Genomic DNA, 21,757 nt, shown 5'->3' with positions numbered 1-21,757 from the left:
TTGACCAGTGTCAAATGCTGAGGTAAAATAATCTCTTTATTCCCAGTCAAGATTCCTCTGTTTATGCATCCAGTGATTACATTAGCTCTTTTGGCTAAAGTCTCATATTGGGAGCTCATGTTCATCTGATTATCCAGCATGACCCCCACATCTTTTTTAGAATCACTGATTCCCAGGATAGAGTCCCGCATCCTCTAGGTATGGCCTATATTCTTTGTTCTTAGATATATACATTTATATTTAATCATCTTAAAAAGCATATTGTTTGCTGGAGCCCAGTTTACCAAGTGATGCAGATTGCTTTGTATCAGTGATCTGACCTCATCATTATTTAGCACTTCCCCAATTAGGTTGTCATCGTCAAACTTTATTGATGATTTTAAGTTTTCTTCCAGGTCATTAATAACAATATTAAATAGCGTAGGGCCTAGAACTGATCCTTGCAGGACCTCTCGAGAAGCGTACCTGTTTGCTGATTATTCCCCATTTACAGTTACATTTTGAGACCTCTCAGTTATTCAGCTATTAATCCATTCAATGTGTGCCATGTTAATTTTATAACTTTATAGTTTTTTTTAATCACAATATAATGCTGTACCAAGTTAAATGACGTTCAGAAGTCTAATCATATTACATCAAAACCTTTGATTACCTTTGTCAGTCAAATTTGTAATCTCATAAAAAGATCAAGCTAGTTTGACAATATCTATTTTTTATAAACCCATGTTCATTAACATTAATTATATTACTTTCCTTTGATTCTTTATTAATAAAGTCACATATCAGCCACTCCACTTGGTGTCAGAGTGACAGGCTTATCATTACCCAAGTCATCCCATTTACCCGTTTTAAATATTGGCAAATCATTAGCTTTCTTCCAGTCACCTGGAACTTCCCCTGGTGATCCAAGACTTACTGAAAATCAGCTTTAACAGTCCAGCCAGCTCTTTTAAAACTGTTGGATGCAAGTCATTCAAACCTGCTAATTTTAAAATGTCTCTCCTTAGTAGCTGTAGTTTAACATCCTCCTGAGATATCAATGGAATGGAAAGGGCATTATCATATGATATCACAACATCTGGTTTTCCCAATTATAGAAGAGAAATATTTCTGGGTTGGAGTTAAGGATTAGGACAAAAAGAGATCGGGGTGGATACAGGTCATTTTCCTGGAGGTGAGTGTAGCCTGGCTGGAGATGACACAGCAGAGGGTCTGGCAAGGGAGCTGCCCATCTTTCACAGGTGAACAATGCCAGGAGCAGGGTAAATCGGTTGGTGACTAAACAATATGGATGGGAAAGGTCTATGATTGTCTACATATGTGACTGTGGAGTGAATATAACTTTGGCTGCTATTAGAGAAAGAATTGTTAACATGCTGGGAATCCAGCTGAGGGGAGGCAAGCAAGCAAATTGTTGGTGCCTCCTGGTGGCAAGTGCCTACTGCAGGTAGGGGCACAATCGAATACTTTGATAAACCAGAATTGGAAGCAGATTAGGAGAAGTCATGTCTTCAAGGAGGTGCAGGTTGGGGTTGGGGCTCGAAACATCTTGTTCATTGAGAAGATACACTCTCTTCTCACGCCCTTACTCTTTGTGTGAGGTGAGGGTAACGGGAACCAGGTTAATGGAATGGGGGTCTGACAGCAGCTCTCCATCAGGTGGAATGGATTACTGAGGGGGGATGACCTGCTTTCGGCATGTATTGCCAGATCTGTTATTTAACAACGTTGCGGCCTGATTAAAGCTCATTCCTGGTGTCTTCCGGTGGTGTCTGGGACAATGGGCCTGATCCTTTCCCTTGTAATCAGTGACAAAGCTCCCATTAATGTCAATGGAAGCAGGATCAGAGTTCATTCCCCTTTTCATTACAAGTTTTTAACCTTCTTTTAATATACTTTGTCTACGTGATAACAATGGCAGCTTCTGCAATATAATGACTAAATTCTAATCCAAGTGATGAGAAGGGGTTAGAGATTTATTTAGTGCTGACTGCAAATGAAATAGTTACTGGTGTGTGGTTTTAATCACCAGTTGCAATGTAACAGTGGTATCTTTGAGAGATTACTGGCTCTAGAAATATTAAATGGTAACTAAAATAATTTTTGAATTTAGCTTGCTCTCTGTCTCAGTGTATAGACTACATGGGTCAGATTTGTTTGCACTGAATATTAACATGATTTTTTTTTGAATTCCTCAATGGTTTTGGTTTTTGGAGGAATTTGCCTCTGCTTCCATACCCATTGCTCTCTATCAATAGAAAATATCTACACCATTTGTTAGTTTTTCAGAAAAAATGTCCTCAGCGTTGAACAGGCGGTGAAGGGGATTTGGATTATACTTGTAATAGTAGAGCCTGTGTTTGTTTTTGTTAATTGACATGTACATGACATTTTCCAAAGGGAATTAACACAATTCTATATTTTTTGTCTATTTACTCTGGATTGTCCATTTTTCAGGATATTCAGCAGCATAAAATGGTAGCACACGAAATGCATGAAATGGTAGCTTACATGCACTAATGTGTATTTCAGTTGTTAAGATATGTATCTGTTCTTGCTGTTTGCTATTGTGCTATATATAGCTTTGCTGCCATGCAACTAGAATCAGAAATTGAATGAAAGAAAACCACCAGTATTGGTTAATTTGTCACCTATTCATATGAATGCTGTTTTCCAAAGAAGGGCCCTAGCATCCACACCATTTCTCCTCCCTCTACCGCCACCCCCAAAAGCACCTATTGATGGAATTGGTTGTGTTGCACAAAGTGTAATCAGTAGTGACTGTTGCACCTCAAAAATCATAGGAAGGAGGTGGGCAGAAGGGGAGAGAGAGAGATGCTGCTGTCAGTCACAGACAGGTCAGTGGTGTTAATTGGAGGTGGTCAAAATTATTTCATGTTTTGAGTAAAATGGAATTTTTATGGATTTTTTTTTTATTTTGGTCAATTTTTCCCCCCATTTTTTTTCAATGACAAACTGGAGACTGAAAACCAAAAATGTTCACTAAAAGTGTTCACATTTTGGTGCTGTTTAGGGGTTTCAGTTTTTGAAATTTTCACCAATAATATTTCTGAAAACCACTTTTTTTCAGTTTTAATTCTCCATCAAGAAGAAAAATGTCATGAGAAATTTCAAAGAAAAACAAAATTCTTTTCAAAATCTCCTGCCAAACATAATTCGTCTTTTTCAATCAGTTGGTCTAGCGCAAATCCAGTCCTCTGTAACAGAGGGTCAGGTTTCATATTCTTCTTCTGCCCTGGGTACACTCTCTCTGGTCCCTATTGCCTGTCACGTCACTCCCTGAACTCATTCTGACTGCTACCAGGCCAGATTTTTAGAACTGGAGTCCCCAGTCAGCTGAAGTAACCCCCACTCTCTTCACAAAATGGAGCCTTAGAGCTGGGGGATGATAAATTAGATATTTTTCAAGCTTGAAGCATAACAGCTGCTGCCTGTCTTGTGTGTTTGCTTCCTGTGTACTGCCTTGATGTCATCACAGATCCTTACTGCAACCAGGGTCTGCAGAACCAAAGTATCAGTGGTTCACAGTCAAACTGGAAGGGTATATTGAGTGAGGTCCCACAGGGATCAGTTCTGAGTCCAGTTCTGTTCAATATATTCATCAGTGATTTAGATAATGGCATAGAGAGTATATTTATAAAGTTTGCGGATGATACCAAGCAGGGAGGGATTGTAAGTGCTTTGAAGGATAGGATTAAAATTCAAAATGACCTGGGTGAACTGGAGAAATGGCCTGAAGTAAACAGGATGAAATTCAATAAGGACAAATGCAAAGTACTCCATTTAGGAAGGAACAATCAGTTGCACACATACAAAATGGGAAATGACTGCCTAGGAACGACTACTGCAGAAAGTGATCTGTGGGTCATAATGGACCGCAAGCTAAATATGAGTCAACAGTGTAACACTTTTGCAAAAAAAGCAAACATCTTTCTGAGATGTGTTAGCAGGAGCATTGTAAGCAAGACACGAAAAATAATTCTTCCACTCTACTCTGTGCTGATTAGGCCTCAGCTGGAGTATTGTGTCCAGTTCTGGGCGCCACATTTCAGGAAAGATGTGGACAAATTGGAGAAAGTTCAGAGAAAAGCAACAAAAATTATTAAAGATTTAGAGAACATGACCTATGACGAGAGACTGAAAAAATTGAGTTTGTTTAGTCTGGAGAAGAGACGACTGAGGAGGGACATGATAACAGTTTTCAAGTACATAAAAGGTTGTTACAAGGAGGAGGGAGAAAAATTGTTTTCCTTTACCTCTGAGGATAGGATGAGAAGCAATTGACCTAAATTGCAGCAAGAGCGGTTTAGGTTGGACATTAGAAAAAATTTCCCAACCGTCAGGGTAGTCAAGCACTAGAATAAATTGCCTAGGGGGGAGGGGTTATGGGATCTCCATCACTGGAAATTTCTTAAGAGCAGGTTAGACAAACACCTTTCAGGGATGGTCTAGATAATGCTTGGTCCTTGCACGTGCCATAAGTGCAAGGGACTGGACTAGATGACCTCGCGAGTTTGCTTCCAGTCCTGTGATTCTATAATCTGCAATTGAATAGATAGATTTAATTTAAAAATAGCAGTTGGGGTTTGTGCTGCCCTGGACTTTTGCTCTTTGCCCAGTCATTTGAATGGTGATGAATGCAACCATTTGAGAGGTGTGTCTGGTGCATATTCATGGGGTCCTGGTGCATAGTACAATTACCATCAGGATAATATGATGCCATTGAAAAGGTTAAGTAATTAGAATGTTAATACCATTCTTATTTTTAAACCAGTTCCTTTCAAATGTGTCATATGTACTTGTCCTCATCCAAGATTAACGACATGACAGGTTTGAACTTTTAAAAGCAAGCCACTTTGGAGTTATTGGGAGAGCATAAAAAGGTCACTCTGCTTTGTACAAAAAGGAAACATGTAAGCTTTCTCCAGCCCCCTAAGTCAGAAGTGGCATACCTACCCAATTTCCCTGAAACTTTCCAAAAGAAAATTAGCCCAAAAAGGGTTGGTTGGTTAGTTTGTTGGCTGGATAAAAATGAAAATAGAATACAATGTCTTCTGCAACCTCATTATTGCTGGTGTGACATGTTCTGACTCTTCCTCCTTCCATTTTTTTCTTTTCTTTTCCTTTCCATTTTCTGAGAACTAAAACACATTGGGGCCAATTCACCATGCCAACTGACACTTTATACTACTTCAGCCATGAAAGGATTAGAAATGACTGAAGGAAGTCCCCTACCATCACCCCCACATGAGGGCCAATCCCTTGAAGGTGTAGAGCAGGGAAACAGCCATGCACTACCCTTTCCTCGGCAGCTGCTGCAGCTTCTCTGAAGGCTAACTCAAAACTTATGCCAAGGTTCAAATTGGCTCTCAAACAGCCACAGAATACCAGAAGGTCCCAAAGTAGATTCAGGTTACCTTCGCTTCCTCTCACCCTCCTCTGTTCCTTGCCAATCATTGTGGTGTACTGAGGGCTGAGTTGGGATTGTAAACCTTTTAGGAGTGGGCGGGTGGGTGAGTGAGTGAGTGGAGGGGAAGGCAGTGGGTCCTGCTTGCAGGCTAAAAGGCACTGTAGCAAAACATGGGAGCAGTGTCCGTTTTGGGGGGAGCCAACTTAAAGCAAGATGGGGGTAAGTTGTCCCTCACTGCCTTAGGGAGCAGGCTTCCTGTACTTTTTCTCTTTGTTTTGAGGTTCTTGCATGTTATTCTGAATTCTCAGGAATGGAGCAGTGTTACATTGCAACCTTCCAGCAAAAGTATTTATGTTTTTATCTAATGTCTTTGTATGTGGTGAAACATAGAAATCATAGTTTGGCCAGAACAAAGAATTGATTCTGGGAAGTGGAGTTGTTAATTTTAGCTCTATTATGGGGCTAGCAGAGAATGACCATATAGCACTTAAATACTCAGAAAGGACTGAACAAAAGGATGGGTGGTGATCAGAACTTCCATATGAACAGAGGGGATGAGAGTCCCCCACTTGATGTTAGAATGATGGAACCACAAACCCACATGGTCTGAGCCATGCATCCCAGCATCTGCACACTAAACTCAGAAACTGAAATGAGATCAAGGTATTACAGCCCACAGGAGACTTGACTGTTATGTGCCATAGGCAGAGAACAGTGGGGACCAAGGGTCACCAGTGCCCCAGGCTCCTGCGATGGCAGGGAAATGATAAAGTGAGCTCTACCCAGATAATCCTGGCAAGTGACCCTCACCCACATGCTGCACAGGAAGGAGAAACCCCCTCATGGTCACTACCAATCTGGCCTGGTGGAAAATTTGTTCCCGACCCCACATATGGCAATCAGCTAGGTCCTGAGTATGTGAGCAGGAACCACTAGTGAAGCACCTGAGAGAGAGAATGTGTTCGGTACCATCTCAGAGCCCTGGGTCTCCTTACCCTGTGTCCCATTCCTGATGGTTCAGAGGAAAGAGATTAACAAACCAAGCAACCCAGAATACATTGTGGGGAAACAAATCCCTTCCTGACCCCCACAGGTGAAACCCTGAAGCATGAACTTTTAGGAACATAAGACAAACGTGAAGTGAGCTCCAGTGCTATTAAGCCCTGCCCCCCACCATCACAAACAACCTATACATAATTTCATTCCATCTGGAGCAGCTGGTTTACCAGTGCCAACGCCTCGTATCCAGCCATACTTCTCAACTCCTCTGGCTGAGGGAGCATCACAACTGGGTTGGTTGCTCTTCTTCTGTCCCTTCTTCCTCTGGCTCAGCAGAGCAGAGGAAAGGAATGTTATGGATGTGCTTATCCCCTGAAATGCTGCATTCCACAGGGTAAGCAGGGTTGTATCACCTTATGTAGTTGTGGTCAAAATTCACTATAGAGAGAACGAAGTGTCACTCCAAATGCAATGGAAATGCCTCTGGAGTTGTGTTGAAGGAGTTTTGGAATTTTAGCCATTGAGCTGTGCAAAATGTTTCATTGTATGTGAAGCCACTGTAAGCAAGTTTCACTGTGTTTTAAATAGATTCACAAGAATCCTATCAAAACCAAAAGAACTTCCACATCTCCCAGTTTGCTAGTCCAGTCACTTCATACAGTATATAGCTGTCAGATTCACTGGAATGACACCAAGGAACTCACCCTCTAATGCTTTAAGCTGAGGCATGTTCTGCCTCAGTTGATGGAACATTTTAAAGGAAAGGATTTTAAAAGGCAGCATCCCAAAGATGTTGGTATCTAAGTCCCCTGTCAGAAGTTAGGAAAGGGGAAAAATATGAAAAATGCCATGCAACTTAGAGTACACCCTTCATGCCAACCCTCCCCCCCTCCACTCACTCACCCACCCACATATAGCATTCAGAGGAAGACATGACAGTTTTGGGTGGGGCAACCCCCTGCATTAAAAGGTAATCAGGTATAGGGTATAAGAACAATAACGTAAAATGTTATTAATGATGGGGCCACCCCCAGTACCACTCCTAGGCCATCCAGGTTGGGCTAGACAACCCACTGCTTTGAGTGAGGTGTTTATGTTTTTTGAATGTTTATCGTTTGTATGCAGATATGTTCCAACTGTAGACTGTGTGATCATTCATGGTGTTACTTCATCTGTAAACTGATAAAGGAGAGGAAAAGAGATGTACGTGGAACGTATGGAGCAGGGGAGGTAGAGAGCTCACTTAGTGAACGCCACAACTTCCTATCCAGGGACCTTTCTTGTTTAAAGAGATCCACAGCGTGTTGACTTTTCTTTCCTGAATAGGTCCAAGCATCTGGACAATTCCAGTATTTGCACATTTCAAAAGACCATTGAGCTGTTGTCCTGGATCTGATACTAAAGTTCTCATGCTATCTGAATTATCTGGAAGCAGATAAAATCTCTCTCTCTTCCCTACATATCCCATCTACCAAATGTGTACACAGACATGCTGTAAATAGATGTAAACATAGATACAACTAAATATACCAACAGTGAAATCCAATAACAGAAATTGCAACCAGCCTGATTTAACCCCCCGTGGATTTTTTAAAAGGGATTAGATAATTTTATTCTCCTTAAATTGTGGTTCTACTTTGAAAAGTGATTGTAAAAATGGCCTTGTGGGGTTCCACGTTTGTCTCTTTTTTGCATATCAAATATGTTCAGTTTGCAAGTTACAGGATGGGTTTGCTTTCTGTTGGCTCTGCAAACTCAGCCTAGAGACTCAGAGTCAGACTGGGTTCTTACCATCTCATCTATTACTACCATTAATAATGGTTCTACAGGCCAAATTGTGCCTTCAGTGACCTCTGTGCAACCACATTGACTACACTGGCTTTGCACATACGCAACTCATTGGAACTTGATTAACAGTTCTGATGAGAATACACAGAATCCTTGAAGGAACAGCATCCATCTCTGTCTATGTATTAGCCATGTTGGTGCTGTAGGGGTAACAGGAGTATAATATATTTTTGTCATTAAAAGGAAGCAGAAAGTGCCATTTCACTGACTTTTTTGGATCACAGAGGCACTTTGAATCAATGTCCCTTGTTAGCTGAACCTCACACTTTAATATGTCTAATAAAAATTAGCCGCCTTCAAGTAATATATTAATACTAGAAAGATGTTATGCATACTTAGTTATTTCTCAGATTTCTTTCTAAAACATTAACCTGAAATATAGGCATTTTCAGCCATTGCAATAGATGCACTACATTTTATTAACTTAATTCATTCAAGAAAAATGTATGCTTTATGTTTATAATAAGAAGTAATTTTGAAAGAGACGGTAAACTTGCAAATGTTTTTGCTAAGTAAAAAAGACAGTGCTTTTTAACATTGAAATCACATAATGCTGGCTGTATTATGTTTTAAGAAAAGTTTTACACTCATGAATGTATTCTGATGCTTGGAACTTTAATACCCCCTGCTTGTTGGCAGTGGCTATTGTCTGCTTTTTTTGTTGGAAGAGATCCATCCCAGCCACTTTAACTTTTTGTTGTTGCATTTTAATCCCAAAATGCTGTTGGCAGGGTTCTTCATGCTGAGTCAAGATTCTTGTTATAAAAATTCCATAATTCTGCCAATTAGGATGAGATAATAGGCTATTGAGGCTAACTAATTTAGGTAAGTTTTCAGGTATGCATATTTAAACAAGGGATGCATGAGAAATGTGAAAAATGCTAGCATTTATCGGAAATGCAAATGTGGCATTTGTTCAGCTTAATGTGAATACCCGTGCACCAGGCAACAACACAAGAAGTGCCAATTAGAATGCAGTCGTGGCTCCAAAAATTCACCCTTTCTTTCAGCTAATATGACATTTATTCTTTCCCTTTTTGTGTGTATGTGTGTGTATGTGTGTGTGTGGCTTTGCTTTAGCTACCAGCACAGAAATGCCAATCCTGTTTGGATTTTATTTTAACTAAAATGTATTATTGTGCCAAACATTAGTAAAGAAATGTTCTGCCTGTGGGTTTTTTTTTTTTTTTTTTTTTTTTTCCTGCAATGGCTAGCATTTTAAGAGCTACGCCATGTAGGTCAATCAGTATTAGGAATGATAGACGTAGTTATCTTCCAGAGAGGACAGTGGTATAATAATAATGTTTATTGCACATCATTTTTCAATGATTTTATGCTATCATTTAGGAGATGAAGGAAATGGCTCTCTAGCAGGCATGAATGTAAATAAATTAAACATTAAGAACCAGTGAGTTGTAATCATCTTTCTTTAAGATTGCACTAAATGGTTGCAATCAGTGAAATAGATGAGAGATTGCATTAAATTGTTGTTCCAGAATCTATATCATACCAGCTAAAACACGGTTCCCATGTATGATAAAATAGCTCAGGTTCAGGGAGCAATCTGATTATGTCACAGGCATGCATTCGTTTTAAAATAACATGCTGGTCAGATAACTCATTAGCAACATGACTCTCTTTTATATTAATATATATGAAGTGACAAAAATAAGCAGGAGAAAAACCTTTACCATTTAGTTCCTGATCTTTATTTTTAATATAGTTTTATATAGATGTATACGCTGGGCTTGAGGACCAGGCAGGAGCATAATGCTGGTGTTAGCATTATGCTTGCTCTTTGTGCCCTAACTGTGTTGACTTTGGAGACAAATCTTTTGAAATTCATGTTGTCCTTGAGGGGCTTCACTATCACTATCAATTTTATGTAAAAGGTGCTTAGATACTATGGTGATGGATGGATGGCAGTATAAAACACGGGGGGGGGGGGGGGGGAGGGGAAGCTGATATTTTCTTTGGAAAAAAAAAAGAAAGACCATAACTGTTGGCGCAAATACGAGAAATAAAGGAGGGCTCAGGTCAGCAAAGGTGGAAATTTGCCCCTTAAAGTCATTAAATTTGGCCCCTCAGGTGTCCAAGTCACAGCACACAATGGGCACAATTAAAAATTCAGTACCTCTGTTACCTATGGTAACCTACAGTGTCTCCTATCCATTAAAAAGAATATTATGGTACCGTACTTGCTACAAAGCAACAAATGTTTTCTTAGACTATGGACGATGCTGTCCACTGAGTAACAGTAACTTAGCTGACCACTTGAGGATTCCCCTTGCATAAGGTGCCTCACAGCTACCACAGCTGCTCCAATCTTGCCCATATCCCAGCTCTGGCACAGGGGTCATGGATAAAAGTGGGATTTCTGCATTGCCCAGCTACTGGAATGGCCCGCTGAGAGTATTTGACAGGTGCCCCAATTTAAAGCAGTCTTCAGGAGTTTTCTTAGTGAGGTGTTTTTAGAGCAGCTACTGTTGACTTAATATTTATTACTTTCCTTCTAAATTCTTTTCCTTTCCATTTCTAAATTGTCCCCTTCCCCACCAATTTATTTTGGAGTTTGTATTTTTAGAGGATCTCATTTGATTACATTGTATTTGTTTTTATTCTGTTGTACAGCATTCTGAGTGTTTTAGAAGCAGAAAGTTGTGGGACATTATATAAATAAAGTTATTACAGTACAAACTATTATGTTGTTTGGCATTCACCTTCCTGCAGAGTGCCTAGAAATGACACTTCATAATGTGTCCTATTGCTTCCTGTGATGAATTATGACTGTATCATGAGGAAAAATTGCTCTTTTGTGTCAAAATCTGTTGTTTTATTTTGTCTGTTTGCAGATATTTTCACTTCCATCCCTTCTCTATGGTTTCAGGCTGAGGTGTGAAACTGGATAAACTGGAAATTCAAACATTTGAGAAATTCATGGTGGGGCTGCTTCAGAGTCATAAAAAATCTATTATTAATGTTCTCACAGCATGTTTTCCTAATATTCGTCTGTAACGTCATGAGATTTTCCATTAGATAAATAACAATTGTTCGTTTCTTTGGGAACAAAAATGAAGCATGTGTAACAGGGTGGCTTTCTCCTTAAGGGCTGTGGCTAGCCAGCCCTGATTACTAAAGAGGCCTACCTGGGTTGGATCCGGGGATTCCTTATAAAGAGCAGCAAGAAGCTGCATGATGTGGATGAGAGGAGAAAGAAGTCAGGGACATAGCTCCAGCCAGAAAGGGCTGGGACCGGTGATTTGTGTGGAGCAGAATAGGACAGAAGAAGAGTTCCATGGGTGGCAGAAGATCCAGGGTGGAGTATGAACTTCTGTGGAATGGCTCTGGACTTTATTTTGGGGACACTGAGGATTGTTTAACCTGTTCTATTATTAAACCAGCCCTAGCTGGAGGTGCTGTTAGCCACAAGAGAGACTGTGTGGAGGTCTTAAGGGGCCAGCAAGTGGGAACTAAAAGGGCTAGGGTACCTGCAAAGCAACCCCTGGACATGAGAGGTCACTCAGTGAGTGGCCACCCTACTACAGTATGCCATAAGACTAATTTTATTTTACTTTTTCAGAATGAGAAGCAAGTGTTGTAATTCTAGAGGAAACTTAAAGATAGACTAGCTGCAGAAAGAGGTTTTAACCTTTTTCTTCGTTATGTAAATTGTGTTCTTTACCACTTTTCACTAATGCCTATCCTATTAGTCTTACACTGCAGTCTGGAACAACCAAAAGGGTTCTGTCAGTGATTCCGCTCATTTCAGTTTTCTGCCAAATCACAACATTCAGAAGGGCTTTCTGATCAATCTGGGTTCTCTGGACATGGAGGGAAATATACTAAGCTTAGAATGTTGATCTTGTTGGTCTTTCTTTCTGTTCAGAATATATTGGAGCAGCTAGTGGAAAACTGATAACTGGTTGGTATTGTATAGTGCAATGTAGTGTACAATAATGAAACATTTTTTCTGCACTTTATTAGTGACAATCTGAACGTACTGGTTCTACCCAATAGGCTAATAAAACAGGGATGCTGCTAATTCACTGCTTGTATGTATCAACCTGACCATATTACGATTTAAATAATTAACATAAATTTTGAGTGTATAAACCTAGATACCTATTCATCAAAGAAAAAAAGAAAATGCTAGGATACAATAAATAGCTCCTATATTCACTACTGATTTTCTGCAGTTGTGTTCAGACAGTTTAACAGACGCTCCAATGACTCTTTTAATGTGAATTCATGAGTCCAATCAAAATTAATGCAGGAGAAAGTTATTTTTCCCTGTGTAGAATGATTAATCCTTTCCCTTTTCATTTAACTCTCCCTACAATGGACTGTGCACACATCAGGTAGCTTTTCTTATGACGTACACCTGCAAATAGTGTGAACACTCTCCATAAAAATCATAAACAAAATTTGAGTCCCATATGAGTCTTCACATCTGAGTATGTGTCCGATAATGAAGTGTAATATACAGTCCAGTATCCTTTTCTGATACTGACACCAAGATCCTTATTTAAAGTACTGCTCCAGTGACTGAAAATGCAATAAATATACATAAAACTAAAGAGATCTGGTTGGATCTCTGCTCTAGCCACAGCTCATGATAAAAGGCCTGATCCTACAACTTCTAGATAAGCAAAACTCCCATTGAAAGTAATAGGCATTTTGCATACACAACCACAGGACCACCAAAATTCATGACAAGGTCAGGAGCAGAGAGGTCAGAGCACAAGTTCACTACGGGATCCAGTTTGAATGCAAACTCACACACATTACGAAGAGTTTTACAAACAGTAAACTCAAAACTACAAGAACAAAAAGTACAAAACCATCTAGTTTAGCTCCTATATTTCTCCAGAGCTTCCTACCCTGACTCCTGGTCAGCACAACCTCTTTCTTTCTTATCTCTGAGAGTAACACTCCCGGTTGTTAAAATGCTGAACTTAAATAGGTTCATCTACACTTAACTAGCACTTAACTAGCTTGTGGCTGGAAGTGCTTCCCTGAACTGTTTCTGAACCCTGTCTAGAATTTACTCTGCCAACTCCCTGGCTGTTGTCTGCCTTGATAGGATTTTTTTCTATGGACACCAATGGAATTGCTGGTGATTGGGATCTAGGGTCCTTCCAGGTGGCACCAAAAGACCTGAATACCACATTCCAGGGAGACGACTGCAGTCTGTACTTAGGGCTGGTCTACCCTACAAATTATTGCACAGCAAGACAGGGTGTGGACCATTTGGGACTTTCAGTGCACTGTAGCAGTGTCCACACAGGCAGTTACTGCATGGCAAGCTAGTGTGCCGTAGATTCACACCTTGCCTTGCCAGGCAGTAACTTGCTGTGTAGACAAGCCCTTAGTGAATAGCATTTGACTCCATTACATACTAATGTGTAGCATTTTGCCTGCAACTTTTATAAATGAGATTAAAGTGTCAGTGCTGATTAAAGCTGCTTTGATCTGATCATTAAAACACAATATATGTAGGCCCTGATTTCCAGAGGTGCTGAGTACCTATAGCTCCCTTTGCATTAGGTGTAGCTGTAGGTATTCAGTATGTCTGCAAATGAAGCCCATGATACCAACTGAATATTAATACCTCAGTTACCTGTCCATTCCCATTTGGTGCTACACCTGCCTGACCATTTACCCTTTATTTGCTTTGGCTGCTTAACCTTTGACTTAGTTTATGGGGGGAAATGTGCCTTGTCCTTAGGCTTTACAACTGGCATTATTACTAAGACCATTTGCCTTGACATGGACAGTATTTTATTATGTTTCTCCAGTTGAATGCAGTCAGTTCCCACAGTACTGAGGAATATTCATAACCTTTTCCTATCGCAAAATAAATTGGAAAGAGCCTGAAATTTCCTCCCTCTATGTTTATCTAACTTACTACTCAAGTGGAAGTCTTCCCTAACCTGCACTGTCTTTAAAGCATTGCATATTGCTTCATATCCCTGCGGGTTTTATAAGCTTATGCATAAGCTCCACTTAAGCAAATGTCTCACATAATTAAATAGTTGGATGCATTTCTCTCATTACTCACTGTCCACATAAATTAAACCAAAATGATAATCTTACCTAAGTGAACATTGTTATTCCAAGATATTTCTATTTGGATCGATGGCAAATATTTTCGGTAATAATAACGTTTCAAACTTTCTTCACTTGTGCTCCTCAAATATCAATAGCTAGATAGGGTCACCTGCGGTCAGCGCTTGGATGAGAGATCTCCAAGAAAAACCCAGATGTTGCCAAAAGTGGTGTGGCTGTTTCACCATGGGGCACGTTCACCCCATAGTTCAGAATGGTACTACGGGAAACTGACCTGTTTGAAGTGCCATCTTTTATATGGGGTTATAGAACTGGGTTTCTGACCATCTGTGATCATTAAGGATCCCAGGATATTTTTAAAAGAGTAAGAGTGTTGACTCCATTGTCCTTGCCAATTTCCAGTGTATGCAGCCTGTCTATCTAATTGCCCATGATAGTTCATTCAGGGGACAAATTCTTTTTCACTTCTTGTCTTAAACAGTTTTATAATGGAGCTTTTTGTTATGATTGCTGCATTCTACTCCAAACGTAGTTGCATTTCAGTGCTGGATGAAGTTGTAATTCCCATGTATGTAGTTTGGTGCTATAAGAGGCCCTGATCCTGCAAACAGAATCCTACACACTTAGTGCCTGCATGTCAATGAGTCGCCTCATGGGATTTACTGAATTAAGCTATAATGCTGTAAATTCCACTTTGCACAGGTGCAGTGCATCTACTTTAGGAGGTTACACCAGTGTAAATATACCAAAATGAAAAAGCCAATAGATGTAGAAAATGCCTATAGATAGATCCAGATCCAAATGTCTTCAAACTTCAGATATATGAAAGTGTTCAGATCTGGAGTTTTGATTTGGGTCCAACGTTGAGAAAATTCATAGATTCTGAATTCAAAAGGAACCAATGTGGCCATCTAGTCTGCCTTCCTCTATAATACAGGCCTTAAAACTCCCCCAGAGTAATAATTTCTTTTGTACTAGAGCATATAGTCTAAAAAAATCCGACTTTGATTTAAAATTTGCCAGTGGTGGAAAATCCCCCACTAGTTGTGGTAAACTATTCTAATGGTTAATTACCTCACTGTTAAAAACAAAATTATACCTTATTTCCAATCTGAATTTGTCCAGCTTCAATTTCCAGCCATTGGAATTTGTTTATATTTTTGTCTGCTAGACTGAAGAGATTATTATCAAATATTTGTTCCCCATGTAGATATTTACAGACTGTATTCAAGTCAAACCTTAACCTTCTCTTTATTAAACTAAATAGATTGAGTTCCTGGAGTCTATCACTATAAGGCATGCTTTCTAATTCTTTGATCATTCTCATGGCTCTTCTTTGAACCTTCTCCAATTTATCAACATTTGTCTTGAGCTGCAGGCACTAAAACTTGTCACAGTATTCCACCAGTAATCACACCAGTACCAAATACAGAGGTAAAATAACCTTTTTACATCTATTCAAGATTCCCCAGAATATGTATCCAAGGATTTCATTAGTCCTTTTGGCTTCAGTGTTGCACTGGAACCTCACGTTCTGCTGATTATCCACTGTGATCCTAAATCTTTTTCAGAGTCACTGCTTCCCAGGATAGAGCCCTGTATCTTGTGAGCATGACCTACATTGTTCCCAGATATATACGTTTACATTTAGATATATTAAAAACACGTAGTTTCCTTGTGCCCAGGTTACCAAACCATCCAGATCACTCAGTATCGGTAATCTGTCCTCTTCATTATTTACCATTCTTCAAATCTTAGTGTCATCTGCAAACTTTATTAGTGATGATTTTGTTCCCTTCTAGATGTGTAGAGCTAAGAACCGATCACTATGGGACTCCACTAAAAAACCCCTCCCTCTGTGATGATTTCCCATTTGCAATTATGTTTTTAGGACCTTCAGTTAGCCAGTTTTTAATTTTGTATTGTTTTAGTTTTTTAATCACAGTGTCAACCAAGTCAAATGCCTTATAGAAGTCTACTACATCAACACTACTAACTTCATCAACTAATCTTGTAATCTTTTTTTTTTTTTTAAAGGATATTAAACTGCTGCTGGTACCTTAAAGGGTTATTTGTCTAAGGATGGAAGTTGTGCATTGTTACTTAAACAACAAATGGAAACCATTAATTTAAATAAAATATCTTAAATATTTATTTCACAAAGAGAAACAAGTAATTTGTTACTGAGTGAGATCAAAATCTCATTTACAGAAATTCCTTTAATTCCTGATTAAATTCCTTTAATTCCTGATTAATTCCTGATTTCATTGCTATTGAAACATTACAAACACAAGTTTGTTCCCATTTATTTCAGATTTGGTCGAAGCCAGCTAAAGATACTGGAATTACTGTAGCCTACTCATGCAAGTGGTAAGATGAGACTTCTGCTTAACTCCATTTTACTGTTTTAAATACAAATCACCCCCATCCCATTTGTCTTTCATCTGCCTGTCTGACAGCTACATTGTAAGCTTTCTGGGGCAAGGGACTGTTTTTTTTTGTTTCTTGTTTACCATAGTCATCTGTGAGAGTTCCTAGGAGTTGCCATAATGTAAATATTGTAGCCAGTACTGCCTTTTGCACTATATGATTGTTGATATGTGGTAGAATGTAATGAAAAAGGATCAAATTTGGAGTGCAAGATGTGTTGCAATCATTTGAAGAATTTGCTTTCTTTGGGTTGAATTTTTGGGTATATTTGAGAGAGCAGAAATTGAAATCCTAACATTGGACCAAAGTTGGGCAGTGCTAAAGACATGCAAGTCTATTTGAAGTCAACATGAAATGTATTTTTTACCGTTTTATCCAGTGTTGTCAAAAAGAAATGAAAAGATCCAGTTGCATGTTCAAAGGCACTGAGCTATACTTCAGAAAGGATTTAGTAGCAATTGCTTCCAACTATTTTTGTCTAAGGGGAAGCTGTGATATAGATCCATGCTATAGCTATGAAAGGGGTTCTTACATTGCTGTGGTCAATCCACCCCCTCGAGATGTGATAGCTAAGTCAATGGAAGAATTCTTCTGTCAACCTAGTTGATGTCTATATTGGGGCTTAGGTTGGCTTAACTATGTCTCTCAGGGATCTGAATTTTTCACACTCCCTGAGCAACATTGCTAGGCCAACCTAAGATTTAGGTGTAGACTATGCCTAACATGGCTCTCCCATGCTATAGCAGGAAAGCCTCAGAAGGAACATAATGTTGAAGGAACTCTAGGAAAAAGGCAGAGGAAAACTTTGGATGGTTCCTGCTTAAAAGTTTTGCCAGTAGAACTATGTTGAATGGGTGTTTGATTTGTTTTTGGCCAACCTATTTATACCAGTAAAATCCATAGAGTAGACAGTTTTACAGGTATAAAGGAGTCTTATACCAGTATTGCTTATTTCAGTTCCTGAACTGGAGTAAGCTATATTGATATAAGAACTTTTATACTAGAATAACTGCATCCAGGCTTGGGGAGGGAGGTGTTGACACTTTTACTATATTAGTATAGTTAAAGTGGTAGAACTTTCTCATATGTACAAACCTTTAGAACACTCAAGGCCACAGACATTTCAGAGAAATGTTCCAAGTGACTTTCAGATTGGCATAAACTGTTAAGAAACTCTATTTACAATTCACTTCAAGTGGAAGAGCCATGAATAAGACAGCTACTAGTGTCTTGCAGAGGTATCAGGTTGGTATGAAGCATTTGGGGAGTGGAGTTTCAGGGATGAATGCAACACAGAGGCTTTGGCACCAGATCAGCTGTGACTGGGGTAGTAAGTGTGAGTATAAAGTGGATGCAGAGCTCTGAGAGAAGTAATCTAGGCATGGTGAAGATGCAACAGTTGTAAGCACAAGAAGAGAGACTGCGATAAATGGGGGAACACTAGAGGCTATCCCAGAGATGCTTGTCTGTGTATACTGATGATACCAACCAGTATAAGTTAAACTTATACTATTCTGATATTAATTTAAGCCTCATCTCCCTTTGCAACACATTACACTGACAAAGAGTAGAGGAATACAAAGTCCTTATTTTTAATACTACTAGAAAAGATTAATATCTCACATTGTTTTCAGATTAACATAAACCATACCTGAAGTCACTGTGGGTTATTTTGGAAGGACAATTACTGAGGGTTGTATTATTGGCAGATAAAAAAGGTGTTTTCATGTTAATTTGGAAGCATTATTCATGTAAGTAGTTTAATATCACCATCACCTTATTACTGTAAATAGTTAAGAACCTCTATCACCTGTTCTGAAGTAATTTGAATGGCTTAAATTAAACCAATCAGCATCAGGACAATTTACTGATTGGAAATTGTTGAAGTATAGGGTCTTGTTTAACATTATTCTTGTGTACTATGTCTATTTATCTTGTACAAAAAACCAAAACCCAGAGACTAAATACTTTCCATTATTTAATGGAATGAGGGTACTTGAAAATGTTTTCTTTGTTAACTAATAATTGCATATTTTATGTAGAGAATTGTACACTATGATATTGTTGAAAAATAAGAAAGTTTCCTGGTAGCAAGTATTTAGAATGGACTTTATAATAAGTTTACAGAGAGATGCCATATTACTGTACCCCATCAAGTATGCGGAGAGATGTGCTCTCACTTGTTCAGTAGTGAAAGAAGGATTTGGGAAAACATAATGGCTCTGAATATTGCTACTAAACTATTTGGAGTTTTAAGCCCATAAAGATGCTTCCATGTATTACCTGCAAAAGAAAGAGGTGAGCATTGGTGGTGTCCCCAGACACACCTGGAGGAGGAGATCCCTCAGGTGAGTCAAGAGAAAGTGTAAGTCTGTAAGTAATACTGTTTTTAATAACAGAATTGGCTGAGGGTCAGTAAACATCTCTGGATCTTAAGTTAAGTGGGTGAAAAGTTGATTTCCTTGTCTACAAAACATGCACATACATTCACTTTTGTTTTATTGCTTCCTATTGTTTTTGAGACTTAGACAGCAGTTTTGAAGTTTATGGTGAGAATAAAACGGTCTTTAATTTCCTTTGACTTGTAACTGTTGATTTTAGTATAACAGTAAATTGTGTAGAGAGGGAATATGGCTACCCTCAATATGTTACTCTTATATCAATAGAGAGATTAGGCAGAACTCTCAGACTAGACAAACAAAATGGCTGGAGGGCTGCTTGTAGCATAAAAATATTCAATTTTCTCTTCATGAATGTGCTATTAAGCCTGCATTTTATTAATGCCTTTTTAAAATGTTTATATGGAATGGGTGAATGTGATGGGAAACATCTGAGTTAATTTCACTGAGAACCTTGAGCAATGCCAAGTTCAACACTTAAGCCTAGTGTATGCTGTAAATGTATATTGGCATACCAACTGTGACTGGTCTCTTGGGATTGGGAACAACCTGATGTGGTGTGATTTTTGGTTTAAGTGACCTTTTATCACAAAGTCCAGTTTGTCTGGGTGGCAAGATAGGTTGGGGAATCTAAGGGGGCTGTCTGGGACTCTATGATAAGACTGATATAGTGATCCAGGAGTTCACATTTGTTACTGGTTTGGTGAAATCTAGTTATACAACACACCACCAGCTTGTGGTATGTGCCCTGTTTTCTGATAATCTGCCTTGATGCAGGCACTCACAGTTGTGAGTCACTCCAGACAGCACGAAACCTATGTCAGTCAGGAGTGAGAAAATCCATCCCTGTGCCTGATGCAGCTTATGTCTACAGAAGAGGGCTTCCCTTGACAGAGCTAACTTTGTTCAGGGAAAAGGCATTCCTATGTCGAAATAACACTCTTTCTTTGGGTGTTTGACTCCCTCAGGGAGCTGATAGGTAGGATCCCCTGGGAGGCTAATATGAGGAGGAAAGGAGCTGGCTGTATTTTAAAGAAACCTTATTGAGGGTGCAGGAACAAACCATCCTGATGTGCAGAAAGAATAGCAAATATGGCAGGCAATCAGCTTGGCTTAACAAAGAAGTCTTCGGTGAGCTTAAACACAAAAAGAAAGCTTACAAGAAGTGTAAGCTTAGTTAGATGACCAGGGAGGAGTATAAATATACTGCTTGAGCATGCAGAGTGATATCAGGAAGGCCAAAGCACAACTGGAGTTGCAGCTAACAAGAGATGTGAAGGGTAACAAGAAGGTTTTCTACAGGTATGTTAGCAACAAGAAGGTGGTAAGGGAAATTGTGAGCCCCTTACAGACTAGGGGAAGCAACCTAGTGACAGATGATGTGGAAAAAGCTGACATACTCAATGCCTTTTTTGCCTCTGTCTTCACCGGCAAGGTCAGCTCCTGGACTACTGAACTGGGCAGCACAGAATGGAGAGGAGGTGAACAGCTCTCAGTGCTGAAAAAACAGGTTCAGGACTATTTAGAAAGGCTGGATATTCACAAGTCCATGGGGCTGGATGCAATGCATCCGAATGTGCTGAGATAGTTGGCTGATGTGATTGCAGAGCCATTGGCCATTATCTTTGAAAACTTGTGGCTACTGGGGGAGGTCCTGGACAATTGAAAAAAGGTATATATAGTGCCCATCTTCAAAAGAGGAAAGAAGGAGGATCCAGGGAACTACACACCAGTCAGCCTCACCTCAGTCCCCAGAAAAATCATGGAGCAGGTCCTCAAGGAATCCATTTTGAGGCACTTGGAAGAGAGGAAGGTGATCACGAACAGTCAACATGTATTCATGTCTGACCAACCTGATTGCCTTCTATGATGCAATGACTGGCTCTGTGGATGTGGAGAAAGTGGTGATAAACCTTGACTTTTTAGCAAAGCTTTTAATACGGTCTCTCACAGTATTCTTATCAGCAAGTTAAAGAAGTATGGGTCGGATGAATGGACTATAAAATGGATAGAAAGCTGGCTAGATCATTGGGCTCAACGGGTAGTGATTAATGGCTTGATGTCTAGTTGGCAGCCGGTAACAAGCGGAGTACCCCAGGGGTCAGTGATGGGGCCAGTTTTGTTCAACGTCTTCATTAATGATCTAGAGGATAGGGTGGATTGCACCCTCAGCAAATTTGCAGATGACAATAAGCTGCGGGGGAGCTTTTTATAACTCAGTAGATTGGACTAAATACATATATATATACATATATATATATATATATAATTTGACATTAAAATGTAAAGTGTGTAATTTGGTAGGCTTTAGATTTTTACAAGAAAGGCAAGGATACTCTGGAATGATACTTGACTTGGTTTTAAAGGTCCATTCTTGCAAACCCTTAAGCAGGTGAGTAATCCCACTGAATTCAAGGAGACTGCTTTCACAGCTATATAAAACTGAAGGTAGGAAAATAGGGCCTGATCCAAAGCCCATGGAAATCAATGGGAGTCTTTCCATTGACTACAGTAGATTTTGTATCAGGCCCTTAATGAGATTTACGATAATTGATTATTTTGAACAGCTGTAATGTAGTGC

Source organism: Emydura macquarii, unplaced genomic scaffold (genome assembly GCF_026122565.2).
Source record: "Emydura macquarii macquarii isolate MOO-44397 ecotype Brisbane River unplaced genomic scaffold, CSIRO-AGI_Emac_v2 contig_2205, whole genome shotgun sequence".
In the NCBI taxonomy this organism is placed as follows: domain Eukaryota; kingdom Metazoa; phylum Chordata; order Testudines; family Chelidae; genus Emydura; species Emydura macquarii.
The sequence above is the reverse complement of the archived record's forward strand: the minus strand, read 5'-3'. Positions refer to the sequence as shown.